At 36.3% G+C, this 24,809-nt stretch overlaps 1 protein-coding gene across 1 annotated transcript in view; it reads left to right on the forward strand.

Annotated features, from left to right (window-relative positions):
* gmds (GDP-mannose 4,6-dehydratase) overlaps window positions 1–24,809 on the forward strand; it is a 625,969-nt gene that overhangs the window by 123,189 nt on the left and 477,971 nt on the right. The gene's annotated exons all lie outside the window — the stretch shown is intronic.

Here is a 24,809-nt window from a genome sequence, read left to right on the forward strand (position 1 = left end):
TAACCCTTTTCTTAAATATACCCCGATGTTTTGACATTACGTTTGACCTCAACTTTGTGGCCATTAATCTTTGTTCTTCCATAGTCATAAAGTGAGATAGAGCAGTTTTGACCATGAGTAAATTTTTGCGTAACTGGATCCCACCAAAACATTGGCAGGCACCATCCAACACAACGGTACATGTAAGCCCTATTGTCACTGTGAAATTCACTTTCATAAAACCACCATTTCATAAAAATAGCCATTGCAAATTTTTTGTACACTTAATGTAATTAATGTGATTTGTTACTGTTTTGTAGCTAAGGAGTACCTGCAAAAGCTGTATTTTGAAAAGAGAAGTGTTTAGATAAAGAAGTTTGTGATAGATACTCGCAGAAGTTTAATATACGATAAGTATGTTTGATGTCCTTCACATCTGAACTTTTTAACAGCAACGTTCATATCTAATGCAACAGATGCATTGATTTGTCTTCTGCAATTCTTTTCATTTTACTGTATCTTCCTTTGTAACTTGCTTGTCCTAAACAATGTAGATTATTGTTGAAGGATAATATATATAAAATGTTTGTCCCATTTAGCGAAATCCTTTGAATTGGAGTTCTGATGCAAAATGACAGCTTATTTCTTAATATTATGCTCTTGTCTTCATTGCCATTTGTATATTTTGTCTGACATATGACTTCTGTGTTTGACTTCAGAGAAATTGCCTGTTTCAACAAATTGAATGTTCATCTGTAATATTTGTACATGTATATATTTGCATTGGCTGCTTTCTCCCAGAATCTACAATGCTCTATGAATCTCTGGCTTCTACTTAATTAAAAGTAGCCCATTTGGAAAATAGGAAAGTGAAATAATAGGAAATTAGCCTAGCTTCCTATAGGAAACACATGAAGATAGAAGTGATCCTTACAATGTGATTATAGTACTGTAGTAGCATAATTTTCATAGAAATATAAACACATGTCATCGTGAAGTATGAAATTTACCTCTCAAATCTCTTTCTCCAAAAACCTATGACAGGAGTACTTGCCATAATGGTAAGTTGAAGTTCCTTTTAATGTGTTACCATTTATTTTGTTCAAAGTGCTGAGATATAATTTACGTTGTACATATTTAGTTAAACAATAAAAAGTAAGCCCTTTTTAAGTATTGCATTCCTATTGAATGGAGCAGTAAGACACATAGAACTAGCAATTGCTTAGAGGAAATATATGGCTGTGTCCGTTATATCAGGAGGACAAGTGCTAGACATAGACTAAATGCTCTTGCAGAAAAATAACTGGAATGGTGAATCAAACATCTGGCAATCTTTGGATGGCTGACTATAGATCTGTCTTGTGAAAGATCAAAAGCCAGGTTCCCTGTTACAATTATGAAAAAAAGGAATTTTTTAAAAAATTATGGATATAGTTAAGAAAGGTTGTTTGTTAAATATGTATAAGTTACAGTTAAATATTTTTTAAATGCAGATTTAATAATACTTTATAAAATCAAGAAAGGTCCTTCATAAATCTAATCTACTAAACATTTTTCTATTTTTCCCGTTTGGTATTCCATCCAAGTAACTCATACCAAAGCGTTATGCCATTCCTAACTGTTGATTGTCAATAACGCATGGGAGAAATCTGAGCCCATTTTCTTTTTACTTGCATGCTGACCACCAGAATTTTATGCAGACAGTACTTCAGACTAAAGTGTTTATTATTGTGCTTGTGGACAAAAGTGAATGCCACTGTTCGTTTTTCATCTAACTTCCTTTCCGCAACTGCCACTCTAGGGAATCAAAATTGTGCTGTTTGCTGTGGGTTGGCATTTCTATTCAGCAATCAAGAATTTCTGCCTCTAGAATGCAGCAGAATTTTGATAGGGCTAAGAGAAATCCAGGGAGAATATTAACAGTGAACTGGAGAAAGTAAAGGGCTGAGAGAATTAAATAAACATCTTAAAAGGGAAATTGGAGCAAAGTGGTCGTGTAGAATAAAGGGTGGAAGAACAACAGCATAAAAGACAATGCCTGCATGAAGCAGAGAGATTAAGGTGTACCAGAGCAACTTATGAAGTAGTGGGCAAATAATACGTATAGTGTTAATTGAGTTGAAAGGGAAGAGAAAAGAACTTTCATTACAATGGAGGTAGTTAACCCAAGGGAAGTACAAATGTGTAATTTTGTTGCAAGATGTGACTGGAAACCCCTGTACATGTTTGATAAACAAATGATGGAATATTGATTTATACCTGTAAGATAAACCATTGGCCTATAGTATTGATAATGTAACTACAGTTATAGGCCCACATTCAGGGCTGTTCCTAATTGTGAAGCCATTACGCAGCTTTTTCATTTTCCTGCATTGGCATACATGCTCTTCATTTTTCAATTTAATTTTGATATTTCAAATTAAAAAGATGTTTTAATGCTTCCATTAATGCATGGCAATGCGACTCCTGAATGGCCAATATAATCTCTCTGGAACTGACTGTATGACTGTCTGGAAATTTAGCTACTTTAGAAAGGGAGCTTACACAACAGCTGATTCCATAACACTCTTATTAATAAATATTATACAGAAGGGTTTAGTCTAACCCACATACATTGGAACCTCTAAGAAAACTTAAACCCAATTTACCCCTGTCCCTTTCTTTTTCTTAAATTTTATACTTGTCATTTTATTTGATCACTTTCCCATTGTTCATTTATCGTGATGTGATCAATCTCCACTATGCAAATCACAGATCAGTTCAGAAGTAATTTGACCATATTAATTTTGCTTCCAACCTAAGATGAAGAAACTGCTGCTTTTTTTTCCTGAGTTATTTGCTTAGGAAGCATTTCCTTCCTGCAGGTTTCCCCTAGCAGAGTCTTATATTGAATTAAATGAGTGGAAACAGGCTCTTCGTCCACCCTGACCACCAGCATAGGGCCTGCTGAGGGTCATGCTTCAAAATATTGAGAGGGCTAATGTTCATCAAAACCTCTGAGTTAGGAGAACCAGTTATATTTGATTTTCCATGGGAGGGGATGGGCGGAGTGTTTCAAAACAGGGAGGATTGAAGGAAGATGCAGTGCTAGCAAAGATCACAAGGTATGAGGCTCTGACTTTGTCAGCCCTTTAATTGGCAGTCCAATTGGGGTAATTTTCATAACAAAGCTAGGGTGTGTATTCTGTAGCTCCTTTGGAAATTTTGTTTGTCTCACCACATTTCCAGCCACCATCCCAGCCCCCAACAACCCCACCACACTCAATCGCTCCTCCAATTTCCTCCTCTTCCTCCTCAGTGATTGTCTTCTGTCACCCATTATAGATGAAACAGAGGTTTAGAATGGTGAGTTTTGTCATTGCCATGATTCCCCAGTGGAGGAATGGGTGAAGGAAATTTTTGACCACTGTTCTGAAGCTGTAAAAATGTTTCCCCTGGTCCTGGCCTGTGCCACATCAGACCAGTAAGCTTTGGGCTCATGTCAAAGATTGGAACAAAAAGTGTTGTGAAATAGCAATTGCAGATATTCCTATGATGATTAGAAAGGATATGTTTTACCGGATCCTGGAAGACCAATGAGATACAGTATAAAAACATGGAGATACAGTGATGAAATAAAAGGAGCTACCCTTAAGGATGTGCAGGAGCAGAGAGGCCTGGGTGTGTATGTGCATTAAACATTAAAAGTGGCAGGACAGGTAGAGGCAGCAGTTAATAAAGTATGACCCTATCCTAGGTTTTATTAGTAGGGGCATAGAATACAGGAACAAAGATGATCTGCTGAACTTGTATAGGATACTAGTTATACCTCAGCTAGAGTATTTTACATAGTTCTGGGTGTCTCACTTTTAAAAGGATGTCAATGCTTTGAAGAAACTGCAGAATACGTTTGAGAATGATTCTAGTTCCGGCTGTGTTGTAGCAATTCTGTGATTCGTGCCGTAAGCTTTCGGCTATAGCTTTATGATAACTTTCTCACCTATAATTAAAAAATCACGTGTTCAAACCTCACTTCAGAGACAGAGGCATGTAATATAGGTTGTGACTATTGAGAAATATAGTATTGAGGAAACACTGTGTTAACAGTTCTTTATTTAAAACTCATTTGAAAGAGAGCACCCATTTGCTGTCCTGAGGGAGGTATAAGATGGCACAGTACTATTCAAAGTTGAGCAGGAGAGTTCAAGTTTTTTTTTCAGTTTCCACTTGCCCACAATCTCAAACTGACATTTTCCATAGCCAGGGCAGTTAGATTGTGTTACAGAATGTAATTGTTATTTTTGCCTTACTACTATTCAGATATATTCCTTGATTTATTTTATAGTGGCAATCTGTCATAGATTTACTAATAAAAGAGGAAATGGTTTTATCTCAAAATAAAGCGTTTTCAGCACCTATCTCAACCTGCCAATAATTAACGACATTTTAAATGATTGAAAATGCCTTGAATATATCCTGCACAATTAATTAGTTTTGCTTATGTACAGCAGTCAAGTAATTTTAGTAAATACCATAGAAATCTTATTGAGCCATTGTACCTCAAAGACCTGAAAATTTAATGAGTGAAAACTTGCTTTAGTGATTAACTCTGGTCTAGGACCAAGGCTTAGTGCGTGTAGCAAGTGTAGAAGATTGCAGAGCACCAATTTGCAGTGGCTTAGTTGATTCTGGACAAATTGCACTGTTAAAAAAGTCTGTTTAACCTCACATAAAATTTATTTCAATGACTTTATTTGACAAAAGAATAATGTGATTTTAAAAGAAAAACAATGTATCTTGACAGCGCCATGTATAAGTAATCCTATTGGAGTCATAATTCAAATGTTTGACTCAACATTATTTGCAAGCCCATGTAAAGTGATCTCTTTAATGTGAAAGTATTATTTCTGCTTTTTTCAGTAAATTACATTTTGTAAATACAAGATTACTGCAGAAATAACAGCATCATTTTTGTCTGAACACAGTTATTAATTTCCTTTCACAATAGACAGGTGGCAGCAGAGTGCCATGCATCATTAAGCTAGCCGCAATGCATGTTCTAACTGTTGTTCAGAAACACCAAACTGCACTTTTTGTTGATCGATGGTACTCTGAATTTGTATTACTCTTGACATTGATTAAGTCAGGCTGGATTTGTAAATAATATTGACGATAAGGTGGAATATAAAAAGCAGGTGGGATTCTGCAGTATTATGATGTTTCTATACCTCTGTCTGTTTTCTTCATTCTCTGCAATGCTACTTGGAGAACTGATATTGGTTTATAATTGAGTTTAACTGGAAGAAAGTCCTAGTTTTAACAGGTCAAATTGGCAAGGTAATATATTTATAGGAAATGGTTGTGGAACATTCTGTTACTGAAAACATAGGGCTGCCTCAAGTTACGGTATGGTTTGGCCAGTGTGCATAGCTTTCAGTCTAGCAAGTTTAAAAAGGAAATTTCAGCCCATGAATCAGGCAGGCATGCCTTGGGAATGTTCGCTTGTCTCTCACAAATCTCTGCCAGCATTTCAGAAAAGCTTGACTGCTGCCCTTTTGCGTTGAGGACAAAAATGAACAAAGCTTGTTTCAGTCTCTGTGTCCTGCAGTTCATGAGGAATCTAATTATCTTCTTATAAAGAGCCTGGCAACACAATGATGAGTTAGTAATTATGAATTGTGCTCTATATATTTGTAATTTTAGCATTAAAGCAGTAACCGCAGTTTCCCACAGGTGGTTTCAGTGCACTGAGCTGTGAACATGTACTTTTGAGTTTCTGCAGTTCAGTAGATTTATTGTTTTGATTTACTTTAAACAGAGAACATTACAATGAGATGTATCTTCCTTACAGATAAAGACTAAGTTTTGGTGTAAGTTGAATATTTGATACTTAGGAAGTATCCATAGTCAGAAACAACGTGTTGAGGCATCCTACCATCTTTATTACAAGTTACAAGAACATTTGGAACATGCTGTGAAAACAATAGTAATGCAATTAGGAATGTTTGTTTTCATTTCAATTTTACAATGAAAATTTGCTGAAAATAAAGTTATATGTATAAACATCATCTGATGTTTCTTTCTGGAGTATTTTGAATATAAAGCTGAAAACGCAGATTTGAGATTTCAAGACAAAAGCAGAAGCGTGCCAGAATGATTGAGTTCAGTTAGTTTGTTTGGAAAACAGTTTCAGTTGCATCATGTAGTCCTGCTCTGTGGAGACCTGAAAGTGTGGTTCGCTAGATTTTTACCAAACTAAAATGAATGTACTGTAAGTCAGGAACAAATTTGGACTTAGTACTGTTTGCATGCAAAGTACAAGTGGGAAGTAGCTGGGTGATACCAAGTTAGTGTCTAAGAAGACTGTATTTTAGCAGGTGTGATCTACATTTTGTACATAATGTTTGGCAATTTATATTACCACATAATTTGAAATACAAAGCAAGTTGATTCTTTGGGAGAGAGAAAAATATTTCTTATTCCACGATGTTTATTTGGTCTGAGCAAAATGGGAGATTTAACTGAAGTGCAAATGTTTACAGACAAGTAACAATGTAATATATTTTTGAAGGGTTTCTTGAACTCTTTTGGTGTTTCTACTACGTTTTCTACAATTTTAGATTCATATTATTTTTCATTTAAACCTGCCAGTAGTCACTTGCTGCTGCCTGAACTTTTACAACCTTTTGTGTGGAATCATTTCAGTGCTAACATTTTGGGACATGTGTAAGCCTTTGAAATTCTGCATACTTAAACTGTATTTATTTAAACCCTTTGATGTCTCTAAGTCTTATGAGGATTTTTTCTGAGAGAATTTTTTAATATTTTTAAACTTGAACAATTAAGCTTAAAAAGTGATATTGAAATAATTATTGTAATTATTTTAGTAGTACTTGATTTTGTATGACTTTGCTGATTTTTATAATGTTTAGCTTTTCTAGATGTTCGTGTGGTCTCAAAAGATGGCAGATTGACCAACTTTTAAAGCTATTTTTGATGTGATTTTCAGAATTTAAGTTCTTTATATTCATAGGATAATGATCCTAACTCTTTTTAATAAATATGTGCCTTATTAATGTGAAACTTGATACATTCCAGTTGTGTTTATAGGCGATTGCCACAACTAGAAGGTGGTATTAATGAAACAGAATTCACTCACATCAGCAGTGAGAAACCTTTAAACTAACCTGAACCAGCAAAGTCATCTTCCTGTAGTAAGTGGATATATTCAGCTGCAACTGGGGCTAAAAATGATTTCATGGTTTCAGCTTGTAAGGCCTTGAATGTAGAAGTTCGAGGTGATCAATTTGAGGTGTTTATAGTGACTAAAGGATTTAATCGTGTAGTTCAGATAGAGAAAAACTATTTTGTCTGGAGTCCAGGACAAGGGGTCTTAATCTTTAACTTAAAGCTAGGGAACTCAGGATTGTGATGTCAAGGAACTACTTTTTGTTCCAAACAGCTGTGAATGCTAGGTAAGTTGAAATTTTCAAAACTGAGATTAATCATGCAGATAAATGGACTTAAGGTAAATATCAGCTATTACCCAAATACTGGAGGAACAGGCTCAGTAGATTGACAGGAGTGTTGCTAGTCTTGTAGCAGAGATGAAAATCAATACATAGCACTAATATGTACTCGTCATAATACAGCTCCATTTTGAAGTCTACAAGATGAGTCAGACCAATATGTCTTGTTCGCCAGTCTTCCTGGTTTTGCTTTCTGGCAGATATGTCACATACCTTGACCCCATCATCAATTTCCATTCTATGTTTCTGTAATGCAAAGAGACAAATTACTACAGAAAACTCAAATGTGAGGGGATGTCAAAAATCTGAAATAACAACAGAAAATGTTGTAAATTATCAGCAACTCAGGCAGCATTCTTGGAGAGAGAAACTGAGTTAACATCTCAGCTCAATACCTTTTCATCAGCATCGGTATCTCAAAATGCATCACCATGCCCAGAAAGCACTTAATTTAATTGCTGCATTATACTGAACCTGTGGAACAAAAAATATATTTTCCACTTACAACAAGTCTATTCTTGACTATAAATATTGCTAAAATTTGCCTCTTACAGTAATTATCAAAATTTGCAGACAAATTTTAAATTAAAAATCTCCTTTATACACTTTTTTAAGGATATTGAACAAGCCTGCAAAAGAGCCTTTCTACTGTACGATTATAAGAACAAGCATGAGATGAAACTGTATCAAGCTGTTATTAAACTGATACGCTAGTTAACTAGATCATGTACGTACAAGCTCAGGTTTGATAAAAGACTCAAGCACAATTTACTAATTCATTTTGGGCCACCTGCTATTTGAATAATGACTGGCTCCATTTCATAATGAGTAGGGTACACAGGTGAGCGCTCTGTGAAATAGCCATATGTTCTGAAGATATAAAATTACAACATGATTCTAGAGAAGGCTTAAATCAAACAATGAAAACACTTGGCTTCAGAAACAAAAATATTTTGTTTTAAGGATTCTTGAATAAGCTTCAATTATCAAGCAGATGTATCTAAACTAAATTACAGCTTCATACCTGTACTATGTAGCCACGAACTACATTTTTGTATTTTCATGTGAGGTAAGAAATACTTTTACTAAGACCGACTCGATTTTCAAATTCTTTGACAAAATCTGTTTTTAATGGCATAACAAATCAATTTTTGGCTTAATAATCTGATAATTTGGGAGAAAACCATAAATATTGAAACATTTCAAGACTGTATCACTACAGAAATATTTTACCAGGAAACGCTGAACCGTAAGAGTAATAAACACAGATTGAGGATCAAACCAACAGTTTATACCAGTTTGTGAACAATGTTTAAATTTCCTGTGAGTTTAACTGCTGATCTCTATGGTGTAAAATATTTACAAGGGTATAGTTTGTTTATATTATTTGAGTTTCATTTTATTTATCCTTTAGAAAAATAATTTATACAACTTCTTGTGACTTCACAAAATTAAGATGTGATATTTTTTAAAATCAAAACATTTTGATATTCTAAAACTAAACTTAGTCATTTTATAACAGCAAATTTATTTGAACAAGAATATTTTACATTATTTTATGTATTTTCAAATTTTTTATAGTTTAAAGAGATGTAACTTTACCAATGAGTTTTAAACTTTTTTTTAACCAGGGTGGTAAGCGTAATATACGGCTTCAACGAAGAATGACAACATATTATTAAACTTTGCCATTGCATTATAAAAATTTTTGAAAGAATAAACCTTGTAATTCAATGTTTTATGTTCCACTACAGTTATTTTCTTTCAAAGTTGCAAAACTTCTGCACTTTGATAAGTTTAAGAAAAGTCCCTAAATTCATTACAAAACTTCCTACTGTATTTGAAGTTTATTAGCCCAGAAATTCTGCTTCATTGCATCCATGTTAGACTGCTACATGTCAGATTTGTTATGTTAAATTTATAAATATAGACTCTGTTTTATGCATGTTGGTACATGTTACTTTGGAAAAAATCTCTGAGGGATTGCACTGTAATGGTAACTTGTGTGTGTAATTGCACATAATGAGGTCTGTACATGAATGGTGTTGTTCATAGGCCTCCTTCCTTTCTTGTCTCTGCTTTTCTTTAGAACTGTTTAACTTCTTTCTATGGACACAGTTTTATAATGAATGTTGTACCATGTTACAAATCTCAAAAACTAGGATTTCACCATTTTTCAAAGTTCAGACTATTACAACTTGTGACCTTTTGATAAGGTGATTTTTCTTTTGGGTCAGTTTGAAAAAGAATAATATATGTATTTTAACAGTGAGCATTGAAAAGAATGGCTGTGCATGTTGAAAACCCCTTTTGTCTGACTCTCTACATAATATAATTAGAAATTTTCACAACCCTAAGATTATTTAGCATTCTTATTCCTATATCTATGTCTGTAAACTTGTCTGACTATTATTTTAAGCAATATTTATGATATATTATGATAAATATTCATTATCTTTAAGAAAAATCACAAATAAGAAAACAGAAATGAGAGGTGGGTGAAAACTGAAGATGAGATTTTGTTTTAAATCTCTCTTTTAAAGAAGGGCTGTTGATAGTGATAGGAACTTGTTTTAAAAAAGTTGTAAAATACATATAAACAGTAAGATTTTCATAAATTTAAAATTGCATTTTTCTCATTTTATGAATCTACTTAAATCGTTCAGGCCAGGTGAAGACTTATAAATAAAATTTCTAAAAATACATATTTTTAAATATTAAACGGCATTGACATAGGGAAGCATTGTTCAGTATTTACATTGGGTAAATAATTGAGTACAGTAGGTGCACTGTATCTCCTACTTTACATTGCATACGAAAAGAAAAATGTATTCATTGCAGCTGTAAATATGAAATCTTTTGGTTAGTGTAAATTCCAGCATATGTGTAGAATCTGGTGTATTACTGTAAAGGGCCAGTTACAACTGTTGGCATTCATTTACTTAAGTGGATTTTTAAATTGCTGAATAGAACTTAGTCATTTGATCACAAAATAGATTCATAGGCTTGCACAAGGCAGGTGCATTGATGGACAGTGTAAAGCCCTTAATTTGCTTGAGGCACTAAACATCCGTAGCCCTGTATTAATAACTATTCGGAATAAACATTTTGTTATGAAGTGTAGCTCTGTTCTAATTTTACAATTCAAGCCACTCAGTAACTTAGTAAGTAGTATTTGTTGTGCAGTTTTCAAGCTAGTAAACTATGATTGTTTGCAATGTTATAAAGGAAATGAGTATTTATTTATCGTTGAGTTCAGCTGTAATGTTTTTAAAGACAGCCACTTACAATTTATTTATACTGGATCTGTTAGGCTATCTGCCATTTGTAGAAAATGATGCATCTCTTGAAGCACGTAGAGATGCATAATGACACAACTGGACCAAGGCTATTAAAGAAAATTATTAATAACTGACAGCTGTCCTCACAGACCTCATGTAGGCAATTGGTGAGTAATTTTGTTCTGAATTTTAAATCGTCATAACTTTGAAATACAACTTTCTTCAGCTCCTACAATTTTTTTAAATACTGTTAATTTATACAATAATATGTATCTTTTCACTGCTACATCATCAATTACCTTAAAAAAAAGTAAATTTTTATCACACTTCGAGAGCCGCTTGGTGGAGTTGCTGAGCTTGATGAACTTGAACTAACAAAAACTGCATTAATTCTATCATTTGAACAGGATGTTTGTATTAATTCAACTTTTACTGTTATACATCACTCAGAAGTTCCACTGAGCCACTTCTTTGGTTACATTGCTACTACAGGCTGACTTTGACCAAACAACAGCTCAGTCTTAATTTCGTGGAGGCTTTGTCTCCATGAGCTGAAGCAAGATATCTCATGCAACTTCACTCTGCTTCTCTTGTTCGGTATACATCACACAACAATGGTGTGTCACTTGTACTAATTTATGCTCACCACTAGCAGATGCACTTGTCATTGAAGTGACCTCTCAGGGTTCCCGGTGCCAACACCCTGTCTAACGTCCATCTGCACCAGGCTAAACATTGCCATCCAGTATCGGCCCTTTACATATACATATAGTGGGAAGGGAATGAAAAAGTGAAGCTCCTGAGGTAGCATGGTTAACATTTCTTTGCAAAAAATACCTAGTTGGTGTGTATATTATTATTTCACATCAACACCTGTGTAGGGAATATTAGAAACAGAACAGGTTTTTATTAGTATGTGAGGTCATTATTTGCATCACACACAAATGACAGTGTAGCATAGTTGTCCATACAGTGGGACATGGAAGACAAAGAGAATCATAGAATGCTTCTACATATACCTTTGACACAGGAGGCCTGATTCCAATGTACGCAGCACAAGTCATGCTCTGCAAATACAGTAGGAGATGTCAAGTCTGGCATGATACATGAAACCTTGACTCCCCCACTGTCACTTCGACCTGCATGCAATCCATGTATTTGTTAAGTTTGAAATATTAGATTTTCTTTGTGAATTGCAGTTCATGGGTGTTATTTTTAAAGTAATTGGTGATTGCTTTTGCTTCATGGAGAAGGCTATGATCAATGTGTAATGGCCAGTGACGGTCAATATTGCTTGAGACCAGAATTTGTATTCCACTCAGTTGACATTTCATATGTAAGTTCCTTATTAGCTCAGTTGCTCATTGAAGGGCTTTGTATCACTCTCAAATAAAGCCCTGCATGCTCAGACAGAAAAATGCTTCTTACTCCACCAGTTATGGGTGTGAATGTAGGCATTTTTCATTTCCGTTGCGTGTTGTGATTTAGATGATGATGGAAGGCAATGCAGGTTGTCCTTGGCAGAATTACAGCTTGCCTTGCTAATCAGGCAGCTACACCGAAATTCCATGTTCCTAATACAGGCTCCCACTTATTGACAACTCTTATTTGCATCTTCATCTTCCAACATTACCACTTGAGCCCAAGCCCTGCATGTCAGCCACCATGCTTCACTCTACTCCCATCAAAGCCAGGGTAGTTATGACCACCAGTGATCCCCTTCCAATTCCTACAGTAATCCACATCCTTCAGTCCACTTTTTACTCTCTCCTTTATTGTTACTTCAGTCAACCTGTTCAGATATGCTATGACACATATCTGGAGCAGGTGGCATTTTATCCAGACTTTCTGGCCCTGAGGTAGGGACATTCCCACTGTGCTGAAGGTCCCTTCTTTCAAAATTCGATGTTGAGTTTCCTTCACAATTATTGTTCCCTCTGCCTCCCAGTATACTATCCCTAAACCCCACAATTGGACCTCAAGTTCCCTACCACAGCAGTGTCTTCTGATAATCCACACAGAACTTTTATTGAGTAGACCGTCAGGACTGACATTGGACCGCCACCCTCACTGCTGTTGACGGACAACATCTACTGATGAGTCATCTGGTGTTGTGCTGCCCACTGAATGGAGGGAGCTTGGGCTTAGCTGGTCCTCTTTTCTATGCATTGTGAGGGACATTGTCTGAGAGCGCTCTCAGCTAGGATGGCTGAAATGTTGTATTTAAATGCAAAGTTCTGTGAAGACCCTGCCAGCCAACATCCTGAGAAAGAAACAGATTTTGACACTATTGACGCCAACTTCAGGCCCCACATTTTCCTACCGTGACTGACATTCCTTAGTAAATCCCTACGATGCCAGGCCCTTCTCAATTTAGTTCCCTACATCCCCCCACCCCAACCATCTCATTCACTGGATCCATTTTTCAAACCTCCATAAGCCTGTCCCCATCACCACTGACTCACTCTTCACAATCCTGAGGCTGTGTGAAAGAGTCTGTTCTCCTGCTCCCCACCCTTTTGCCACAGAATTAGACACTTACACACCACTGCACAAAGCTTGCAGGTGCATACCATCTTCAAATAATTGAGCTATGTCCCCCAAAATTTGAATGCAGCAGTGAATTTTTCTTGAAAGGAAAGTAAAGGGGAAAGTTGCAATAGTCTAGAGGAGCATAGGGCTGCTCTCAATAAGACAGATGATTGATGGTTTAACGTGAGAATCACCACACCTCTGGCAACGGGAGAAGTTGAGGCAGAGGCCTTCATGATAACCTCAGCCAGTGTGGTGAAGTGCGACTTTGTTGAAATCTGTTTCATACTTCTCAGTATTCGTGGCATATCCTTGTATCACAAGCACAAACCTGCCACAGGCTGGTATCAACCTGCAACATTGCTGCTGACTGTCAGATTCTCAGCCTGCCACTGAAATTCAAATTTTGCATCTCACTGAGTTATGGCAACCCACACATCCAGTTTTCTGTCCTTGAAAGCTAAAATAAAAATCCCTCTAAGTAAAATCACCCGATGTAGGGAGCTGAATCTGTAATAAGTGTCAAAGTGGCTCCAATGCTGATGGAAATCTTATAGATGCACCAAAGAAATCATCCTATCATAGAACATAGAACATCACAGCACAGTACAGGCCCTTCGGCCCTCGATGTTGTGCCGACCTGTCATACCGATCATCAGTATGCATCACAGCTTGGTATGGCAACTGCTCTGCCCAGCACCACAAGAAATTAGTGTTGTGAACACAAATCAGGCATATTAATACTGTGGCTACAAGGGCAGGCTAGAGACTGGGAATTCTGTGGCAAGAAACTCACCTGACATTTCAAAGTCTGCCCACTTTCTACAAGTCAGAAGTCAGGCATGTGATGGAGAGCTATCCATATGCCTGGATGAGTGCAGCAACAACATGCGAAGCCTGAGACCATCTGAAACAGAGCAGCATACTTGATTTCTACCCATTTATCAATATCAATTATCAGTCCTCCTGCACTGGTGCACAGTAGCAACAATGTGTACCATCTGCAAGATGCACCGCAAAAATTTATTGGATTCCTTAATCAGAGCCTTCCAAACCTGTAACCTCTACTCCCTAGAAGGACAAAGGCAACAAAAGCATGGGAACACTACCACTTCCCAGTTCCTATCTGAATCACACATCATCCTGGCTTGCAATTATATCACCACTCCTTCACTGACATTGACAGTTATAGTATTTGCTCTCTAACAGTACTGTGGATGTACCTGCCCTACATGGACTGCAGGTGTTCAAAGAGGCAGCTCACTGTCTACCACCTTCTCCAAGTCAATAAATGTTAGCTTAGCCAGCAAGACCAGCAACCCATGTCCATTCATTTAATTTGAAAACTGAGCTTGATGAAAATGATTTGCGACCACTATCATATGGACCCAGATATTGCAAACCTGTCAAGTTTCTGAGAAACATCTCGATGCATATTTAAATATGTCCAATTAATGAAGACAGCATTTTTTATGAAACCAAATTGTTTGTATTTTGCTCCTCCGAAATCAAAGGAAGAGACTGAGTAGGGATGAGCAAATCTTAAGTAAAAACTGAAATAACTGCATCCTGTAAATCTGGAACAAAAACTGAAGTTGCTGGAACAGCTCAGCAGGTCTGGCAGCATCTGTGGAAGATTAAGGGGGGATTCTTCCCCCAATTCTGAAGAAGGGTCACTGGACCCAAAATGTTAGTTCCAATTTTTTTTCTTCAGATGCTACTAGATTTACTGAGCTTTTCCGGCAACTTCTGGTTTTGTTCATGAACAAAAGTTGGTTTGCAAATTTGTCCCCAGAAATGATTGGTACAGTTTTCTTTCACCTTGTAAATTTTCTGTTCAGAAAGTTTAAAAATAACATCAGCTGTGTGACTGAAGAAGTCCATACTGATTATGTATGATTTATCCTAAATTTTATGTCGAGGTTGGGAATTATCAGCGGACAGAATTTTGTTTCTGTGCATTTTAAATTTTGTATGTCAGAGTACTTATATTTGCTGATGTTAAAATGCATTGAGTAGTCTTTTGAGGGGGTCCAGAAGCTGATGGAAGGCTGCTATACTTCAGTGATTTTTCAGTATGTGTTTATTTTATTCATTTTGTTGTAGCTGTTTGTTTCTACTAGCCCCTTTGGGATAGGTTCAGTCAATGATATGGGAGAAGTCTGCAGATTATGAGGTGGGAACATATGGTTCTAGTAAAATTCTTTAGACCTGTTCCAAAATATAACACTTTCAAGAGCAGTAAAGGTACTCTCCCCTGTTTACCTCCCATCAAAAAGTCCAAGTTGCAAGAATGGTTGTAAAGCAAATGCTTTGGTAGATGTGTTAGCTTTTACCACCTCTTATTGCCATAGAAAAACAATAGTTCACACTTTTATATTTTGTGGTTTTAATTGTATCAGTGACAGCTGAGATATGCTATGTGATTTTAGTAGCTTTCTGGACATTTTACTGGGTTTCACTTTTTACTTAAACATTTTCATTATTCTTAATAACCACTCTGCGTAGGAATTTTCAATGCAGCCCTCGATTTGGATGTTGCTTCATTGTCAGAAATGTTCTGCTTAGTGTATTAAGTACTGACATTTATTTTAGATTTTTTATTTTAGTTCCTATTAAATTAAGCCTCCTTAACACACACACTGAATTTTTGAATAATGTACAAATGTTCTGATGGAGTAATTTTATTGATATTTATTGAAGTTTTACCAATGTTGCTTGAATGTTATTTGAACATGTTTCTTCAGAAGTTATTTTGCTAAAAGTTCCTATAAAGTCATTATTTATGACCTTTATTGTTTATGACATTTCAAAGTGCTGTGCTTGTGAGCTGTACTCATGCCAAAGGATGAGATCTCTTGGAAAGAGCCATATTGTATCCTAACCACAGAATGTTCAACGAATAATGAATGACCGAAACAAAAGATAAATCTGTTCCAACAAATCTGACTTGAATATGCCATTTTTGTGCAGGATATATATCTTTATCTTGAATCAAATTCTTGATACCGAAAAGGTTGACAGGAAAATGTTATTGAAAATTAGTGCAGTTCCACAGACTTGCATTGCATTTGTTATCAAGGACTTGCTGTACTTATGTCACCAGATACACACACCCTTTAATCAAGCCATTGTTTAGTCTGTTGCATAAATGGAAATATTCTTTGGATCATGTTCTTTTCCTTATACAGAAGATTTTTGTTTTGTTTCATGGAGAAAACAACCTATTTTTGCTTGCATTGCGTGCTGACGTATGGTAACTTACTTGCATGTTTTAAAGCTTTGCAGCTAGCCAAGTAAAAGTCACAATTTTTAAACTAATAGTCCAGCATGATGTTCTTAAATATACTCCAGATGCAGCAAAACTGGTAAATCCACTCTTATTGTTCAGCCCTGATTACCCTAAGAAGGTAATTGCGGATGCTGTTCTTGACCTGTTGCATTCTCAGTGCTTTTGATGTTCCCAGAATGGTCTCAAGAAATTTTAGGTAGTGATCATAAAGGATTTTGATACCTTTCCAAGTTAGAATGGTGAATGATTTGGGAGTAATCCTATAGGATTTACTGTTTCCATGATATTGGTACAAATGTAATATTATTTTCAACCCAGGCCTGGATATTACCTATCTTTTGCTGTGGGTTATCATGATCTCAACAGAATCGGTGAACAGAGTTGAACTTTGCAGAAATAATAACTTAATCCTAATAGTGGCCTTCTGAAAGGGTGGAAGGTTTTCCCTAAGGAACTCTGTGAGCAAATTCTTGTATCATTTGTTGACCTCCAACAACTGTGATCATTTTTAGTGTAGTACCTGATTACAGCCATTTTAGATTTTTCACAGGGACTAGTCCCCTCGACTTCATTCCCACATTGACTTCAGTTTTTCTAGAGTTCATTGATGTCATATTTAGTTGCTTTCACCCAGCTTTTTATATTCATATCCTGTGCCCATTGTTTCTGCTAAATTGTGTGACCTGCACAGCAACCTGAATGGTGCTGTGCTGTTCTCTACTTCCATTGAACCACATTCAGTTTGAAAGGTTGAGGGAATGTGCCAAGTCATGACCGAAACATTGAAACACATGTTGCAGATTGGGGTATCTAGTTCCGCCACTGATAAACCACAGTGCTTTACAGATGGACGTTTGATCTGATGTAAATCTGTCAAGTACTTGTTAAGTACTATACTCGGCTCATTTGGCTGGATAGCTGGTTTGCAATGCAGAGCAGTGTCAACAGCACAGGTTTAGTTCCTATACCAGCTAGGTTCACCATAAATGTTCCACCTTCTTGATCTTGCCCCTTGCATGATGACCCTCAGGCAAACTACCACCAGTCATCTCTCTCTGTGGTCCTGAGACTATGGTGACTTTGAATTTTTAATTTTTTCAATTGTTTGTGAAAAAAGACACACTTGATCAAAGCTTTTTGTCAAGTACTCATCAGGACATACCTTTATGTTGGTATTCTTTTGTATGTGAAGAGAGTTGATCAGTGGCTCAGTGGTTAACGCTGCTGCCTCACAGCACCAGGAACTCTGGTTTGATTCTGTCCCCAGACAACTGTCTGTGTGGAGTTTATACATTCTCCCTGTGCCTGCGTGGGTTTCCTCCAGGTGTTCCGGTTTCCTCCCACAGTCAAAAGTGTGCAGGCTGGGTGGGTTGGCCATGCTAAATTGCCCATAGCATGCAGGGATGTTTTAATTAGGTGGATTGTAGAGGGATGGGCCTGGGTGGGGTGCTCAGGTTTGGTGCAGACTAGTTGGGCCAAAGGGCTTGTTTCTACACCCGTGGGATTCTGTGGTTGGCAAGTAAAATATAATTGGTAGAAGCATTATCATTGAGAATGTGCCAGTTATATGATGACTGACAGATCACGGCCAATCTTTTTAATCCAGGCAGGTTGACGTTGATCCAGGTTTTGCCCTATTGAGTGAACCAGAGTATTTATGTCACCTATTTTAAGTCAAAACAAGTGCAATGTATGCACATCCATATGTGTATTCATATATGGAGTTGCAGTGTGCTGTACTTCAAGGGAAACTGACAATCTTAAGTTGATTGTCAACATAATTCTTAATGCATGCAAGGTTATTAAGCAAATAGTATCCAATCACTAAGTAATTTTTTTATTGGACACAATGTTTTGCATTTGCAAGCACAGACTGGATACTGTCAGTACCTCGCCTGTTGTGAACTACAAAAGAAATGTATTGTTGGACACAATCTGCCAGTCTTTGGGATGTACAAACTACATCCCAAGGAACAGCAGCACTGAAATTCATAAACCACATTACCCATTTGTGTGATAGAAAGCATTTATTTTAGCAGTGTCCCGTTAGTGGCAAAAACAACTTATATTCTTGCCTGATCAAAGAGAAACAGTTAACTTCAATGGTAGCTCAGTTTTGAGATGCCTCACCCTTCCAAGGTATTCTGACATGATTGGGCAGTTTTAAAGGTCTAAACGACTTTGGGTGTTCATGGAGTTGTGTTATTATATAGTGAGAAATTTTATTATCCCTCAGGATGGTTCTGATATGTCCTATTTCAGCAAAAATCTTGCGTAGTGAGCAAATTGTTCAGGCCCCATGTATAAGGTTAGCAATAACGTAGTGTTTGTTGACCAAAACAATATACTGAGAATTGCTAACTGTGCATGCTAACCTCCAATTTTTCTCAATCTGCTTCCGCATATAGAAACACAATTAAAAAGGCAACTTTTTCAAAGAAAAGTTAGAATTCTAGTTTGCTTGATACTTTTTCAGGTTTACTGATATATTCTTGAATTCAATTCTTTTCATTTTCATGAGTTTTCTCATTTTTAGTCACTTCTTTATAACAGTGTCTTGGGTGGCAACAAATGCAGCCAGCCGATTAGGCCAAACTTATAGCCTGGAACTGAAACAATAATGATGCACACATGGACTGGTGAATAGGACTTGCAATAGACAGTGGTAGATAATGATAGATTTCTCAATAACATGGCAAGGAAAGGTTTTTAAACTCATTTGACTGCTGCATTCAAAGGCTATTTTGAATGCACAATGGATCAATTAAGTCTAGTAAGGAAATTCTTGCATGCAGCTGTGGATTCAAATAAAGCAGCTGTACCAACTACATGTGTGTGTTTTTGGATATAAGTATGCAGAACCCTGTTCTTTGCAAACAGGAGAAACATATATGCTGTTTGTACCTGTTGCAACTTAACAAAATAGGTGACAGCTTTCTCTGGGTCATTCTTCAGAGCATTGCCTTTAGCGTGGCAGTTAACTGTCATCTATCATCTGATGCATTCTCCGTGGCAATGCCTTAACCAATCAGAGCTCGTTTGTTAAGGATCTGCATCTCTTCAAACAGTGTAAAAGTTGCTCCCCTTTTCATTGAAATTCTTGTGAATGACCTTGAGTGCAAGATGAAAATCGCTGAAAAATGACAATGCTCAAAGACTGAATATTCATAATTTACTGTCAAATGGCTCTTGTTAAATTTTAAACATGACCTTTTTAAAACTGTATTCACTTTTTGTTTGGTACAGTTAACATTTCCTGTTTTTTTAAAAAAAAATACATAATTGGCCTATGCAGTAGCTGGATACATACTTTTAATTCTTTAGTATAATGGACCAAAGTTTACCCTGCCTGGTTAGCAAATGGCACCCACCACTCTTTAGACTTGTCCTTGCCCATTTAGTTTTGCAAAAAGACATTGAAACTATTTTGTTGCATCCGGAAATCATCATAGCATGGCAGCATCTACAGAACATCAGGGATATGTGTGGAAAGGCTAAGCTATTGTGCATCTCCTTAACGAGTTAGATTGAAAAATTGTTAATGAAAAGGGCAGGTTCTGAATCATGAAGAGCAAGTCACTATAGTGAAATCGAAATCAGTTACAGACCATGAATGAGGGAGAAAAAGTTTGGATTGAGAGAGAAATTAAAGAACAAGGAAAAGAGGAAAAAAAAAATGCTTGTTTCAAAGCTCCCGTAACAATTAAAACTGAAGGAATATGGTTTCATACTTAATTTTTCTGTCCTAGAAAAGTGGTTTACGAAAGACTCTCACTGCCAAATTAAAAAGGATGTTTGAACAAAAATTGACATGCTACGACTTTCTATGATCAGTCTGTGACATCAGTGCAAGAACTTCGCAGAATTTGGTACATTTAAAAGGGGAGTCTTTGGTGTAATTTTTTGTAACAGAAACAAGGTACGGGAAATACTCGGCAAGTCTGGCTGTATCTGTGAAGAGGAAATAGAATTGATCTGCCAAGTCAAATATGACTGTTCTTCAAAAGATTGTCATTTTTATTTGACCTACGTAGAATTTACACATCTCATTAGAACATCAAAATTAGGAACAGGAGTAGGCAATTCAGTCCTTCAAACTTGCCCCATCATCCAATAAGATCATGGCTCCCCTTCCTCCAGATTTAACTCTTCTTTGGTACCAGCTCAGTATAGCTGTCAACTCTGATATTTTAAATATCAATCTGCTTCCTTTTTAAATACTTACGGGGTACTGTTTGGAGTAGAAAATTTCACACATGTGCTACCCTTTGGAGAAGAAATTCCTTCACATCTCTGTTTTAAATGTTTCCCCAATTCTGTAACTATGTCCTCTAGTTCGAGATACCCTACCAGTAGAAACATCTTCTCAATATCTAACCCTTCATGGCCTCCAGAATCTTAAATGTTTCAATAAGATCACTCCGCATTCTTCCAAACTCTAATGAATAATGACCTAACTTGTTGTTTTTCTGTTTTTCTTTAGCTGTTTATTACAAATCAACCCTTTCATCTCAGGAATCACCCTTGTGAATCTGTTTTGAACAGCCTCAGATGCCAGTATTACCTTTTTCTTCAATCAGGGACCAAAACTGTTCACAGTACTCCAAGTGCAGTTGTAACAAGACTTTTTCCCTGTTTTTAAATTCCAAACCAATAGCAATAAAGACCATCCTGGAATTTCATTTTACCACACACCAACTGTTGTCTAAAGTTGCTAAATGATTTGCACATCAATTATGGTATACCTTACCATTATTTTTAGGATAGAATGGTCTTTTATGGTTTACATTTTTAAATTTTTAATTTTCGCTAATGATTGTTTTAAATAATAGAACTACAATGCATGTTTTCCCATTGGAGGTCAAGGAAAAGCAGAAAAGAAGTCAGAAAAAATGAGGGATTACGTTATGAGAGTGATAACCATCATTACTCAAGTTTCATGACTATCTGTGAAAGTAGACATAATTTTTGAATGGATTAGTCCAATGTGTTAAGAAGAATGTTAATGTTGGGGAATTGGGTATAATAAATGTTCTACACAGATGCAACTTCTGACCATGTTTTAAAGCATAAATTTTGCAAAGATTCCTTCAGCTTCTGGATCAATTCTCCTGTAATGTCAATGTGGATCATCAGTACCACAACCACTAGAAGTCATAATTTTGAAGCCTCAGGACATAACACGGGAGGTGGGGGAGAAAAGAAAATCAGAGGAATGAATGAGGTCAGGGTAGTAAAGATATTTGTATGGAAATAAGGAGAATTCAACTGGGTGAAGAAGATATAGGTGCAAGGAGAATTTGGCAACTGATTTGATGCATCTAGTTAGGGCTCTGGGCAAATGAGATGAAGCTTAAGTGGCAGCTTCTTTCTCTCTCACTGATTATCATTGATACATGTTGGGACAAAAGCTCAATTTAGTTCTATTGTGCCAACATACCTCCCAACCTCTGCATGTCTTTTCATGCAGTGTGAAAACTTCAGAGAAGGCCAAGCATGTCGAATTAGAAGGTAAATGATGGGATGACATCATATAATGCATTTCCTGTCATTTGCACCAAGCAGGGCTAGCTGCAAGAGTCATTTGTTAGGTGAGTTTGGACTCAAGTGGATGGTTGGATTGTGGATTCCAAGCAGTTTACAGTCGAATACCTCATTAAGTTATATCAGTTAATTAGAGAATTCAGCAAAGTGAGAATTTTAACCACCCTGAATCCTTTACTCACCAACTTGCGTTGTGCCAAGGTCTTCTAGCAAACCACAGTCTCCCTTACATATTGTGGTGCCTAAGCGTTGTCATAAGTGGGTTTGATACTTGTCCTCAATTTGTGATGACCCAGAAATTGGGAAGCATAGATGAAAGAGGTGTTGTGCAGTGATAGGACATGGTTGGACTGGGTGGAGTAAGATAGTATAACAGAGCACGTTTATTTGCGATTTCTCAAGAATAGCTGAAGCTCATAAAATTAGGAAACATGCACCATTACTAAGGGCTGCATAGTACAGTGGTAGCTTCCCTGCTTCTAAACCAGAACGTCTACAGCTTTATGTCCCACCTGTGCTGGAGCTATGTTATAACATATCTACAAAGGTTGATTAAGAACAAGTGCACACTTACCAAGGCACTTGAAAGGAATTTATATTTTCCCAACCCAATTTACTTGACATTATGTCTCAGCTATAAATGTCTTTGATTAAATAATTGTACTGGTGCAAAATTAGAGGATTAACATTTCTTTTTAGGTGTTTGCTTTGTTCTGTTGAAAATCAATGAAGTATGTTTGCTATTGTGTATTCTATCTGGCCACTCTTGTTTAAATTCTGAAAGGAAAATAATAGTACCCTTAGTATGTACTTTCCAAAAAGCAGAAGAAAGATCCTCGGTATAACAGTGTTTCTTTTCACAACCAAGGCAGTTATCAGATTTGAAATGATTTTGAATAATTGGAAAGCAGCCTGTTGAATTTCATGGTCAGAGTTTTTATGGAATACATATGTTATTTTGGAGTTGAATTCACATACTGGATAAATGGTGTTGAAATAGCCTAGAATGATACTTAAGGAGACCTAGGAGTCTGGCAGATTATACATTAAGTATACCCAACAAATACAGAGCAGCAGTCAACATGGCACACAATGTAAATCAGTGAAGTAATAGTGAAACTGTCATGCATCTGGTCAGCATCTTGAACAATGGTTGTTGAGGAGTATTCAGCTGATGAACAATGTAAGGAAGAGGTATGAGGCTAAACCCTAAATGCAAGGGTTTGTGTTCAGGAAAAAAAGTTGAAAGAGAAAGGCGTTGTAGCCTGCAAATTAGGCAAATTAGAAGTGATCTTCAAGGTATATAAAATTATGAAGGCTATGGAAAAAACGGTTACTTTATAGGGAATTAAATTTTGAAGGGTAAGAAAAATAATTAGATAAATTTTAGGATAAGTATCAGAATTTTATTTTACAGAAATCTGAATCATTATGTGGAATAAACCTCCAAATCAGGCAGTGTTGGCAAAACCCTAACTTTTTAGGAAAATAATTTCTTATCAATGACTTTCTTGTTTTTATTATACCATGGGATATCACTTCATTCAAAGACATTTCATTGATTCCACTGCAAGACTGTAAATTGAACCTAATATTTCAGCAAATTATTTATATGGTACTGTACAACATTGTCAAACTTTCAGGGCATGCACTGTCACTGTTGCACTTAAGAGGAAAACACGTCTTTTTTCCCCCCAAACCCATTCTTTCTTCTATATTTGAACTCAGTCATACATCCCTCTGATCAAATACTCCCACTGATTTTTAGCTTGCACACTGCATATTCAAGGAATACCATGTTTCCCAATCATTCAAAGCCTGATTTCCCCCATCCTTATGTGAGTCACTATATTTAGCAAAGGAGACAAGAAATTAGGAGAACTTGTGTGAATTTAGTGTATTCTCCAAGAGAAATGGCAAATGAATAAATACAGAATTTCACATTGATGTTTCAAGTTTACATTGATGCACAAAAACATATATTACATGCAGTAGTCAGAGACTGATTTGTAGCACCTTAGCCTCTTCTACACAAGTCAGTGCATTCGTATTGACATTCTTATGCCACAAGATGCACATCTTTTTGTGTATTTTAATTGATAAATGCAAACAATATGTTCAGAGCAGTTCTACTTTTACACTTTGGAGTGAAGCTACTGAAGAGGGATCATATTGATATTTTACAAAAAATATTAAATCATGTAGGAGGGATATTAATGCATCAGTAAGCCAGAAATTGAAATAATTGAAAATGCATTTAAAGTAGTAAATGGAATTATGGTGTTTTTCGGAAATTCAATGTTTGAACTGATCTGCCAAGATAGGTTATCTTAACAAAGATAGTAGGAGTGCTCAGTATATATTCTGACATTAGTCTGGGCAGGTTACAGTCCCCTGAAGGGTTATGACCATTTGTATCCTTGAGTCTTTTATATTGAATTAGGTGAGACTTGAAGGCAGCCTCACCTAAAGTCAACTGAGCAAAATGCATTTGAGTGCTTCAAATCATACCAATTTTCCACCAAAACTGAAATTTTAATTTAATTATTTGATTGAGGGAGAAAGAAATCATTTATTTTGCATAAGGTTCTGCCTGCTAACTGAAAGACAATTATTGAATTTATGCGCTTGACTTCTTTTTTTAAAAAAAAGGAAAGGTCGAAAGGTTCATGG

This window comes from Stegostoma tigrinum, chromosome 2 (assembly GCF_030684315.1).
Source record: "Stegostoma tigrinum isolate sSteTig4 chromosome 2, sSteTig4.hap1, whole genome shotgun sequence".
Lineage (NCBI taxonomy): Eukaryota > Metazoa > Chordata > Chondrichthyes > Orectolobiformes > Stegostomatidae > Stegostoma > Stegostoma tigrinum.